This window comes from Phymastichus coffea, unplaced genomic scaffold (assembly GCF_024137745.1).
Source record: "Phymastichus coffea isolate CEN01 unplaced genomic scaffold, Cenicafe_Pcof_1.1 PCOF00004, whole genome shotgun sequence".
Classification (NCBI taxonomy): domain Eukaryota; kingdom Metazoa; phylum Arthropoda; class Insecta; order Hymenoptera; family Eulophidae; genus Phymastichus; species Phymastichus coffea.
The window spans coordinates 8,316,937-8,330,564 of record NW_026706815.1 but is presented as its reverse complement, the minus strand read 5'-3'; the positions used below and the strand labels follow the sequence as shown (position 1 = coordinate 8,330,564).

Here is a 13,628-nt window from a genome sequence, read left to right as displayed (position 1 = left end):
ATTAAAAAAGTAACAAAATTAAATTGTGAGGCGCAGCTGATGGTTCTATCCTATCCTTATTCTTGCCTTATATTTATTTTTATTTTTTATTTTTATAATTTTTACATATTTTATTCCTATCTTACCATTAGAAAAAGATGAGTCGCTGACATCCAGCGTTGTGATTTGTTGATGCAAAAATAGAATGCGAAATTTTGAATTTTCCTATTCTTTGAAATATTATTATTATTATATATCAATGAGTGTAATATTTCTATTTTAGCGACAAATTCAATTTATGAAAAATTAACATGGATAATAAACTGCAAGAATGGAAATATGTTAGTAAATTGGTTTAAGAACATAATACGTTATGTTTTGAAATTATTTGTACAAATTGTTAATTTTATAACCATCTCCGACATTACAATCAATATCGTTGTGTTAAAATTTGGTAGAAAGAAAAAGAGAATGAAATAAATAAAATAGACACTACATATTTATCTTTTGTATATTTTAAATTAAAACGTATGCGAACAAAGGAAATTAATTATTAAAATATTAATATTATTGATCTTAGGTCGAATTAATCTTTTGAACAATTTTTCCGGTATACGAGGTGTGTTCAAAAAGTAAGGTGACTTTCCAAATTTCGCGGGCAACGTACTTTCGATTATCGATTTTTTTATTTTGTTATGTTGGTACACTCTTCCCGAACATCTGTACCAAGTTTCAAGTGTATAGCATTTTTTGTTTGATTGTGAGAGGCGTAAAGATTATAAGTGTTTTGCGTGCTCGGCGATTTCTAGCTATCGAAAAATATGGATCAAAGGATTTGCATCAAATTTTGTGTAAAAAATAAAATAAAGTGCTCCGAAACACTTGAAATGTTGACGGTGGCATACGGTGAAACTGTTCTGAGTAAAAAAAATGTTTACAAGTGGTACAAACTCTTCCAAGATGGCCGGGAAGATGCCAATGACGAACCTCACTCTGGACGCCCAAGCACGTCAACAACTGATGAAAACGTTCAAGCAGTGAAGAAAATTGTTCTGGAAAATTGTCGAATCACTATCAGAGAAGTTGCTGAGGATGTTGGTATATCGCTTGCCTCTGCCATGAAATTTTTTCCCACGTTTTGGGCATGAGACGTGTGTCAGCGAAGTTTGTTCCGAAATTGCTAAATTTTGACCAAAAGAACCGTCGCATGAGCATCGCTCAAGAACTGTTGAATGACGTCAACGACGACCCAGATTTACTCAAAAAGGTCATAACTGCACGGTGCGCTGGAAGTGCCTTTGAATCGAAGGTGAAGAGCACATCCAATTTTATTGCATAAATAGATTCTACGGTACTTACTGAGTAACTCTCTGCAAAAATTAAAATAATCCCCAGGGCCGTTTTTATTTTTTTTTAGTTTTAAGCTGAGAAAATCAAATATTGAGACGTACACAAAAATTTGACGGAGCTTGGTCGGTGAAATAATTCGATGATGTAGAAAAAATCGTATAACATTTTATTAACTTGTAACGGAATTATTTAAGCTGACTATTCAAGGGAATATTTTGCTCGCGGCCGTCCGCACAGTATTTATCAAAAGAAGGGCTCGGGAGGCACGAATGCTCCCACGACTGAATGGCACACCGAGCGTGTTGACGCAGTAACATATGACACATGTATATATAACAAAATTTATTAATACAACACAATAAAAGAAAATAAAAGGAAAAAAAAACACAAATTAATAAATAGACGGAGCACGCACGCTCCGTCTCACAAATCGGCCTAACACAAAATTCGCTATTCCGCTTAATCCGCTCAATCGGATTATCGGCAATCACTGCCCGATAATCCGACTAAGCCTATTCGCTCGCGAACGCACCCGCGACCTCAAAACCCGGCAACGGGGGCCGGCATCACTGCCCGACCTGCACCGCTGCACCCGCGAACACCCCCGGACATGCAAGAGAGCGAGAGAAGGAGAGGGAGAGAGAGAAAAAACCGGCACCGACCTCGCCGACGGAGACTGTAACAAAAATGGCCGCGCCCGGCCACCGGCTACTGCTCGCTATTGCTACTACCGCTGCTACTCGCTGTTGTTGCTGTTGTTGGCAACCGGCTGCTGCTACCCCTGGTTGTTGCTGCTGTCGACCGTTGTTGCCAACCGGCCGCTGCTGCTCGCTGCTGCCGCTGCCGTCGGCTGTTCCCCAGCCGCTCGCTGAACGCGCGCGCGCCGGCGGTACGGGCTTCGCCGTTACCCGCGCACACCGGTGCTGGGCGGCAAGGCTTGGCTGGGCGCGACCGAGCCACTCACTCCACGCACGAGAAACAAAACCACCGATGCGCGCCCACACACCGGGTGCGCATCCACAAACAAAACGACGACGAAGTACCGCACCGCTTCCAAAACCAACGGAAAACCAACAAAATCGGCGACGAACGAAAACAACGCGCGCACGCGATCGGCCAGCCCAAACGATACTGCCGATTTTCTCCCCCGGTCGCGCACGCGTCGGATGCGTGCGCAGCCCGCGCTCTCTCCATCCCGCTCGCCCTCCCGCATGACGATCCTGGCAACTCGTCGGCCGCCTCCAGCTCCGCCAATGCCCGTTCACCGCACCTCAAACAAAGAAAATGCAGGCATGAGAGTGTATACAAACACACTCTCAGCCCGGGCGCAACGAACGGACGAGAGAGAGACTAAGGAGAAGCCGGCAAACCGAAATTCTCCGTCACAAACTGAATAATTAACATCTGCTGACTGTATGTGCACATCTATATCAAATCTATACATATATACATATGTGTGTATATTTGAAATATATACATTAAATATCCAATAACAAACTATAACAAACAAAGAATAACGAACTATATATGTTGACTATTATATTCTTGCACCGCTTTGAGTAAATTTGCAGCATAATTTTCGTGGGATTTATTCAACTTATATTTCTTCCAAGTGTTTTCAAATCCCACGAAAATTATGCTGCAAATTTACTCAAAGCGGTGCAAGAATATAATAGTCAACATATATAGTTCGTTATTCTTTGTTTGTTATAGTTTGTTATTGGATATTTAATGTATATATTTCAAATATACACACATATGTATATATGTATAGATTTGATATAGATGTGCACATACAGTCCGCAGATGTTAATTATTCAGTTAATAAAATGTTATACGATTTTTTCTACATCATCGAATTATTTCACCGACCACGCTCCGTCAAATTTTTGTGTACGTCTCAATATTTGATTTTCTAAGCTTAAAACTAAAAAAAAATAAAAACGGCCCTGGGGATTATTTTAATTTTTGCAGAGAGTTACTCAGTAAGTACCGTAGAATCTATTTATGCAATAAAATTGGATGTGCTCTTCACCTTCGATTCAAAGGCACTTCCAGCGCACCGTGACTGGTGACGAATCATGGGTATATGGATATGATATCGAAACCAAAGTCCAATCGTCCCAATGGAAGAGCCCAGATGAGCCAAGACCGAAAAAAGCACGCCAAGTTCGATCAAATGTCAAAGTTTTGCTCACTGATTTCTTCGATTACCATGGCGTGGTGCATCAGGAGTTCTTACCATATGGACGTACGGTCAATAAACAGTATTATCTTGAAGTTATGCGCCGTTTGCGAGAAGTAATACGAAGAAAACGCTCAGAATTGTGGAAAAACAATTCATGGCTTTTGCATCACGATAATGCCCCTTCTTACTCATCTTTGCTTCTGATAGATTTTTTGGCCAAAAACAACACCACAATCATGCCTCAGCCACCATATTCATCGGATTTGGCCCCATGTGACTTTTTCTTATTCCCAAAACTAAAGAGACCTATGAAAGGACGGAGATTTGCAATGATTGAAGAGATAAAGACTGCATCGCTGGAAGAGCTCAAGGCTATACCGAAAAGTGCTTATGAGAAGTGCTTTGAGGATTGGAAAAACTGTTGGCATAAGTGTATTGTATCTGAGGGGGATTACTTTGAAGGGGACAACATGAATATTGATAAATAAATAAATATTTTTTCTTAAAAATACAAAGTCACCTTACTTTTTGAACACACCTCGTATCTTGAAATGAGTAAAAGTTCATCGATTTTTGAGAAAAAATGGGTACATGTTCTATTTTTATTCATCAATAAATATTGACGTATGTAGTCTATTCTAAACAGCATGACTTATTCGTGTCCATTGAAATCTTGAAGTTGACATGTAAAAGATTCAAATAATAGTATATCATTAAAAAACAGCGCGCGAGGCACGCTAAATAACACTAGTATAGTAAAAAATGGAATCGTATTCAATTTTCTAAGTATTACATATGGATAAGTGTAGAATGGGATTTCAGTCGTCAAATTTTTATGAAATAATATATCAGAGTGCAAATGATAAAAGTATAACACTTGTTTTTGTTGTATTTTTTTTACATAGAATACGACGGTGGTATTGTTTTTACCGTAATATTATCTAAGAAGGACGAGAACCAAAAACCTCGGTTTTTGAGTGGTTTTTATTTATTTATTTTTTGAGATTATTGCACCACTTTTAAAAATTTAAAAATATTCATAGGAATTTTTAAGTTAAAAAAACGTAAGATATATTTTTTCTAGCATTGATTATGTCTTAGTTTTTTTAAATCTAATTTTTGAGTTTTTAAATCGGTTTGAAAATTAGAATATTTGCGCCAACAATTTTTTGACTTTATTAACTTTGTAACTTTAATTCGGTTTTTTGATTTTTTTCTAGCTTAAAGATTAATTGAGATATCGTATAAAAATCCAAAATCGCAAAATTGGGTCGTATATGAGTTTAGGGGTTGGAAATTATAGGAGAAGGGGGTTTTGTATATGACAAACATAATACTCTAGTTACTATTTCAAAATCGTTGGGGGCGATTTGACTATCTTAGCCAGCTAAACCCTTTACTGATTTTCGTTCGCCCTAGCAAATTTCAGTACTCATTAATTTAATTATTGAGCATTTCCCTATTCACCATCTAGGTTGGCGACGGATTTGGGATCAGGAACCCAACACCGCAGGATGTGTGTATTGTGTGTCTGCACACGACTTTATGTATACGGGCATGCATTCATGTATGTGAGTGTAAATCTATATTTAAATGTGTATATGTCGGTTTCTTTGGGTAGGTATATATAATTATGAATATGTTTATTCGTATTTATTCGTATGTATGCTCTTGTCTAATATTAGCTTACCACGACTTTTGTTATTACACTTATCAATTTACTTAACTTTTAATTTCCCTTTTCATAATTCTATGACATTTTTTATATTTTTTCAATGTACGTATATTTTATTTGTGTGTTTTTTTTATTTGGAAACAGCTTTATGCACCTAACGAGTCACGGGTGGTTCACTGCTTGTGGAACTAAACTGACAGGCCTACCCATTAAACTCTCACCTCTCTCTGCCTATATTTCCCGCGGGAACCGTCGCTAGGCATTAGGCCATCTTCTCTCCGCATGGTCCGGCCGTCTTTTTTTCGCATCACTCGGTCATTCTCTGGACAGATTTAACTTCGACACGTATATAAATGCATGTGTGATTGTGTTCCTTGTATAGTAACTTGTAACTTTTAACTCGTTATACATGCTAATCTCAAAGACTTTGTATGAGGGTGGTCCGATAAGTACTTAGCCTCACCGCCCGATGGCGCCACTCTCGCAAAAGAAATATTCTATCACGAAGTACAACATTCTCGATGGTTACTGTCAAGATTTCTGCCGGATCGGAGTTGTAGTTTATTTTTGAGAGCGTTTGAAAGCAAGTGTTTCCGTTGATTTTTGAAAAATGGAAAAAGAGCAGTATCGGTCGGTGATTCGATTCTTGTTTTTGGAAGGGAAATCGCGCAGCGAAATCAAAAAGAGCTTGGATGCTGTGTACGGTGACTCTTCTCCTTCGATGGCGACCGTCAAAAATTCGTTTAACGAGTTTCAACGTGGTCGCACGTCGATTTTTGAAGAGCCACGTCCAGGTGCTCCGAAAACGGCTACCACGGAGGATAACGTGACAAAAATTCACGATCTCGTATTGGCAGATCGACGATTGAAGCTGCGCGAGATAGCTAAGATCGTAGGCATCTCAAAGAACCGCGTGGGTCATGTCCTACATGAAATTTTGGGCATGATAAAGCTGTCGGCGGGATGGGTGCCGCGTTTGCTCACTCCGGACAACAAGCGCAACCGTGAGACAACTTCAGAGCAATGTCTGACACTGTTTAAGCGCAATCCGAAGGAGTTTCTGCGTCGTTTCTTGATAGTCGACGAAACATGGATCCACTGGTATACACCAGAGACCAAGGAACAGTCGAAACAGTGGACTTTACCCGTCGAAAGTGCTCCGAAGAAGGCGAAGACTGCCCCATCGGCCGGAAAGGTGATGGACACCGTTTTCTGGGATTCACAAGGTGTGATCTACATCGACTACCTGGAGAGGGGCAAAACGGTCACAGGGCTGTACTATGCCGAATTATTGGGCCGATTCGACGTCGAATTGCAGAAAAAACGGCCCCATTTGGCGAATAAAAAAGTGCTCTTCCACCATGACAACGCACCGGCTCACACCTCCGCCGTCGCCATGGCCAAATTGGTCGAATTAGGCTACGAACTGTTGCCCCATCCACCGTATTCTCGAGATTTAGCCCCGTGCGACTTCTTTTTGTTTCCAAACTTGAAAGTCACTTGCCGGGCAGAAATTTGAGTCGAATGAGGAGGTAATCGCTGCCACGGAAGCCTACTTTTCAGACCTTGAGGAAAGGTATTTTTCAGACGGGTTAAAGAAGTTGGAGCATCGCTGGGCCAAGTGTATCGAACTAAAAGGAGACTATGTTGAAAAATAAAACGCCACTTTTCTAAAATTTTCGTTTTTCTTTTGTAGGCTAAGTACTTATCGGACCACCCTCGTATTTTACTACAATAAATAAGTTATTTTAGCACGGCTTACTTCGCCCATTCATAAAACTTTACAAAATTTCTTATTATTCTATCGATTATATTTTCTTAGCGAATCAGTCAGTTTTTATACCATTACTGTACTGTCACGTAGACTTTTATAGTGATAAATCGAAAAAAGTATCACTTTGCGTTAATAGTGTTACGTCCTGATACGTAAGCTTTTTATTGAGAACATGAGCAATAAATCGAAACCAAGATAGTAGGTTAAAAAAACATTCAACGTCATTTCTATTTTGTGAAACACGAAATTCTCGAATCGCCAATACCTAACCAAACTCAGCAAAATTTATGTAGGTCAAAAAAATCTACGAGCTACCTACAGCGCGATCTTCAGCAATTGATTCCCGACGTGCGAAAGCTGAATAACTACTAAATAGTTCACTAGTTATCCATTGTTATCTAATTTCGAATAAATAAATAGTTGTCTGAATAACGAATATCGAATGTTCACGTATCCTTACGAGTATTTGTTGATCACGTTTTACACGTCTTTGAGAGAGAACCAAGCAGCCAATTAACCAACAGATAATAACCCAGGTAAGTCCTGCCTCTAAAATAACCTAATTAAGCATACTGTTAAATATAACATCATTCATTCATAAATTTATATCTCACGTCTACGGAGGCGTGGCATAACAATAGAAAATTTTGTAATAAGCTAAACTTCAAAAAATTATTCTATTATTATATAGGTTTTCGGTATTATCGCTAATATAATGAATACAGGCTGACATAATTTCAAAATAATACGGAACTAGATACCAGATATAGTGTATCTAAAGAAATTTGATGCGCTAAATTCGAGCCCGAACTCAGAATTGCTCCATCACCCTATATTTTTGAAATGTGTTATGTGCGTTTATGAGTCGCGTGTATCGAATTCTTGAGACCATGATCGTGATGTCTGCGGTTTCATCCTTGCAAGTATTAAAGTAAATAAGTGAAATTTTAATTATTGTCTAGTGATTATCTCTCCTTTTTATGCTTTTATTCGGACGTCGGATAGATGCCTTGCTATTCAGATTTAGAATATACAGCTTAAAAACGTTAATAAGGATATTGGAAATTAGTTTGATATTTAGATGTGTTCGTAAGCATCTATCTGAAAACAGTTACGTTGGAATAACTTTTTTTTAGGCCTCAGACCTAGTGATAAGGATGGTCAAAGATACGCAGTACCTATGATACTGCGCTATAAAATCAGTAGTCAGTGGAGTCCGAGTTACCTGCTAGAAAAAAGTGTAATACAAAAGTGCCGCCGTCAAGTCTGGCAGCTGACACGATAGTTCTGTTAATGGAAAGAGGAAGGAAGAGATCGATCTCTAACACGGAAAGATTTGTATGCTGCTTAACTAATTTATTTACCTTAAACCTTACGCACGTTTGCTATGCTTTCCGATTATAAAACAAAATGCTGACCTATGGCCGATTCCATTTTAAAACCGAAAGGCTTGTTACATCTATCTGACCAAATTAATCAAGGTTTAATGAGCTGTGGATTAAAAATTAGCCTATATGTATTTTTTTATCTCCATATGATCAAAATTGCATCTTTTATGCATTTAAAATTTTTATTTTTAAACAATTAATGATTATTTTTCGTAAATCTTTGATTTCTCGCTCAATTTTCAGACTTTCTTAGTCGTTTTGGTGACTTTCGTAAGATCGTAAAAAGATTTATTATATATATTTTAATTTTTTACCCAAAAATTAAAAATATTAAAAAAATGAAATATTATTGCACTTTTTCAAAAAAATTATAAATACATTTTCCTTAAAAACTATTATCTTTTACATTTATTTTTCAGAGGTAGCTCATTGGTCATCTTTTCATATCTTATTGTCGGTTATGTGCATTTTTTGGGGAGCGGGATAAATAAATTCGAAAAACATTTTGTTTTCAAACCATAGAATAATTAACGTTTAATTCATAGTGTAATGATTGCATGATTGACGTATACAAAATCATGCTGGCAATCAAAATGTTTCACGGAATTAGTTACAAGATCTTATGAGTGTTGCTTTTATCTTTTTATAGTGCAGTATTCTAATGTGTGGTCGTCAAAGATTCAAAGTGGAAAATCAATTCTGTGAAAATTTGTGAATGTAAAACAAATTTTAGAACAAAATTGCTTTAACCTTGAGAGTATATTTGTCTATAAATTTTATAAAATCTTATTTTTATATTCTAATAGTGCTCATATTCATTTTCTAGTTGAGCTCAGTTAATTTTTTATACGAATGATTTCGAAAAATGAATCACTTTTCTGAAGATCAAATTAAATATCCAAATTGTTTTAATATCCACGCTAAATATATCTACAAAAATAGTAAATCGAAATAGAAGTACTGAGACGATTCTCTCGCGATTATCCTCTTTTCAAGAAGTCAAAATTCCGAGTAGGCGATGAAATACGAGTGAGCAAGTCTTTTGTGATGTTATAGGTTACCTGTTATTTATAGTTACTTTGTACTCTCGTGGTCTTTCGCGTTATTGAGTCAGAATTCGTTTGAAATTAACTAAAGTAAATTTATAGACATATATCAATGAAAAGAAATTTTTAAATCATTCATAACGTGTAATTATAATTTTTATATATAAATATATATATATATATATTTTTTTTTTGGAATGGCATTGAGGTAAAATATTCTCATTCCTAGTTCCTCATGGTACGAAGTGTCCTATGAGCAGAGAATAAGTCTATTTTGGAAATAGGATACAATTTACCCAAGTTTCTTATAGCACGAAATATTCTCGTGACGTGACATGAATCGAACATAAATTACAATAGAAGAGGGAATACTTGCATAGCTCATGACAAGAGGGAACCAACTCAGGTATAAGCCAAGTTTATTCAACCTCAAATGCTCACTTTGGAAGGCTAGAAGAGAATGCCTAGCTCGTGCAAAATCGAGCCTATTTATACACAGATCTCAGGGATTAGTTTATGCTGGATAGCCCTTTTTACACTCTTTTCGCAAGTTTGCACAATTGTTTTTTACTTATTTACAAGAAAAATAATAACGCTAAAGATAAATTAAATAGTGTAAAAAATACAGAATGTTATATAGGTAATTGACGTATAATTCGCAATTATCATAAAAATCGAAGTTAAAAGTTATTAATCAACGAAGTTAGTTAATTGAATAGCGCAAAACTTACAATAAAATAATTGACATTTTTTCCATAGAAAAATAACTTGTTGCTTGTAGAAATAATTACAAATAAGAAATATTTATATTGTTTAATAATATTTAAATAATAATTAATTTCCGTTGTCGGCCAAATTTTATAATGTAAATATAAAATCGACTAATTAATAATAATCAGTTCTAACAATTTTTTCAGTATGTACAGACTGAACGCTTTCAATTAATATTCTGTTATTTATTTAAATAAATTATTTATTTTTTATTTATTGATAACAATCGTAACTAAGTTGCTATCAATGAAACAAATTCTTACTCATGTTCCTAAGATTGTCATCCTGAGCTCAGAGTATTCGCTTTATTACAATAATTAATATTTGCAAAGTTATAAACAAATGGAGTTTGCATATTAAAATTCAGTAATATATAAGAATTTTAAGCGTTCGTAACCATGATAATTATAATCTACACACCAAAATTAACACAAAAAATACTATAGTTCATTGAAATTACTATCTTAACGCCTTTTAATTGTACAATATACATTGGCATATCTATATCTGTAAGTAGAGAGACGTCATGCTGCTTATATAGTCATGAAATTTGACTCTTGCCTTAATACAATCATATAATACATGAGATGGCGCCATTCTCTATATTAATTAATAGGTATAGATACGCGAGTTTGGCGTGTTGCCGCGACACAGCGAAAAACCGAGAAAATGGTCTAAGAGCTCATAGATAGGATCGTTACAGTCTAAGAATATACCACGAACTGGTTTACAGAAATTATAACTATTCAACGAGTCGCAAAGATAAAGCCCGTTACATACCATTGAAAAGATTATAAACATATGTAACGAGCGTCGCTCGTTAAAGGTGTGACCTAAGCGCCCCTATCGCGTGCAGCTACCTAAAAGCCGGTCCGCGGAAAAGAACACGAGAAGGAGAAGCGCCCGCGAGGCGAACGAGCGAAGGAGCGAGAGAGAGGAGAGAGATTAGGACGCCGAGCAGCGCGAGTTAGGCGCGCGTGCCGCGAGACATTAGAAATAATAGGAAGGGGAAAGAGAGCGATCGGGCCGCCGGCCGGCGTGCGCGGGACAACGGAAGCGGGAATGGGAAAAGGCAGTCAAGTCCGGACCTGCGGACAGCGAGATCACAAGTGACGAGCGATTAAGACAGTGAGATTCGAGGAGCAACCCGACCGATAGCGTACGCAGACACAGTGCCCCAGAGATCGCCCAGAGAACATCTCTCGGATAAAGGTCCTTTCGCTGCCCATTATCAGTTGCCCAGAGCGATCTGAGGCAACAGCCGAGGGTCGCGGGCAACTGCAGACTCGGGCGGCGAAAACCCCGACTGAGAGGCCCGTCTCCGAGAAGTGGCAAGGATCAACGCGGCCTGCGCGCACCACCAGAGCTACTCGGTCCCCAGTGACTTGTCCCCACAGCGTAAGTCTACGACTTTATACGTAAATGCGTGCGGACGGAAAGCGCGGTTAGATAGTGCGCCTTCTTTCTCTCTCTCGCCGCGTGCGCGAGACACTCGACAAAATCTCTCGGCCGTGGCGTTGTGATTGTACGATCGAAGCGACAAGCATTAATAAAGACATCGATTCTTCTAACAAACGACCGAGAGTTCGTTCTTCCAAATCCCCTTGGTTGTTCACTCCCGACGCCCACGACAGAACCTGCCCGACCACGAGTCACTGGACAACCCGGATTTCCACACGTGCCTCGCACGTGTAGGTTATTCACGGGCTCTGGGGCGGAACGTCGAAAGATAGACGCCGTTCGAACGAGTTGATCGAGGCGGCGGTCAGCCTCGCGACGCAGGGAACAACCATTCCTTAACGGGTAAGAATTCTGTTCACTCCCTGAACGAAGTATCCCGTTACACATAATTCAATTATTGGAGGATTTTAGCAGCAAAAACTACAAAAAGTTCTGTTTTCCGGTATCTATTTTATTGAAAAAGTTCGGTATCTATTTTATTGAAAAACTAGGATAACTTGACATACAAGCAGATCTCAAATGGTTAGATTTTTACAACTCACACAATTCGTGGATTGATAAAACATTATACACATAAAAGAAAAAAAAAAGGTTTTCTAAAATAACTTATCCAAATAGATATTACAATAATTAATAATATTTTTGTTTTTTATTTTAATGAACAGAGTCCTAATCTTCGCTCTCAATTATAAGATACTTCCATTTAATGTTATTTGTGACTATTAAAATGAGTCGAAACTTGTTTTAATGAAAACATACGTGACTCATTTACCTCTTTCATAAAATAAATTCACGAATAAACTTTGTGTTTTGAAATGAAATATATTTGATCTACAATGGCAGGAGAATTTAAATTGAAATCTGTCACATCCACGATACTCTAAATATAAAGCATATCTTTTAACGTTTTCAGATGTTTCGATAAAAAGATCGTAATGATTATGAAGTGCTTTTGAAATTCAGTCAGGATTTAGAATTCACAATCGAGTTCAAGAATGATCTTAAATTCCTCTTGTTTCATGCCTGTTACTAGATAATTTTGATGTTCATGTAACTCATAGTAATTATTTTTGGAAGGTAAATCGAATGGATTCATTTTTTTATTTAATATTTCAAAGTCCATCTTCTTCTTCTTAACTACTAAAATTTCTAGGTTAGGAGTAGAGGGCAGGATACTATTTCTACTAGCTGATTCTTGAAAGAGAATGTAGCTAGTCGAATTTCAGACTTCTAATAAAATGTAGCAATTATTCTCGTTTTCCAAACCGCCGAAATCACTTTCCTCTTTCTCCACTCCCCCACTTAAAATCAGATTTTCATTTTATTGAATATATAAGTAATATAATGGTTATTTAAAGTGGCCGAAGTATGAGAATCATTATTAGTATTTTTTTAACAATGCATATAATATAACTCGATCTAGCTCGGCAATGCGTCTTTGAAAGCGTTCGCGATCATGTGCTACGTGCTCTTAAATTCATTTTCTAGAAGCCAGGTTTCTTCATAAGGTAGACGATGTATTCTAACTTTCTTTGTAAACCATTCATGTTTAGAACCGGAGTGACTCTTGTTTTCTATAGGCGATATAAGCTTCTAAAGAAAAGGATACTATACTACTATTTGTTACGAATTCTTTTATAAGAATGACTCTAGTTATAGTTTATCGACATAATTTTAGGACCTAAATCCACTAAGAAGCTTTTGCGAGCTGTCTTCCCCCCTCACTCTTTCTATTTAATCGAATTATTTATCTACTATAAACTTTTATGGATAGTTAGCGTCAACCAACGCTCTCAGCTGTAAGGTACTACCTCCATCATTCATGAGACCTTTATATGAAATTGAAACTCCATAGAAAAATCACATTACTGACTATTTTTACCTCTCTTTAAAAAGGATATGTAGAAAGGGAGATAATTAAATAGGTGAATAATGATTAAATAATTAAACACAATATTTGATTGATGTTAATATATTTTCACTATAACTCTTTTAT

General features: G+C 37.0%; 1 protein-coding gene across 1 annotated transcript in view; it reads left to right on the top strand.

Annotated features, from left to right (window-relative positions):
• Positions 1-13,628, top strand: part of LOC131666647 (uncharacterized) — a 277,085-nt gene that overhangs the window by 88,415 nt on the left and 175,042 nt on the right. The window lies entirely within an intron of this gene.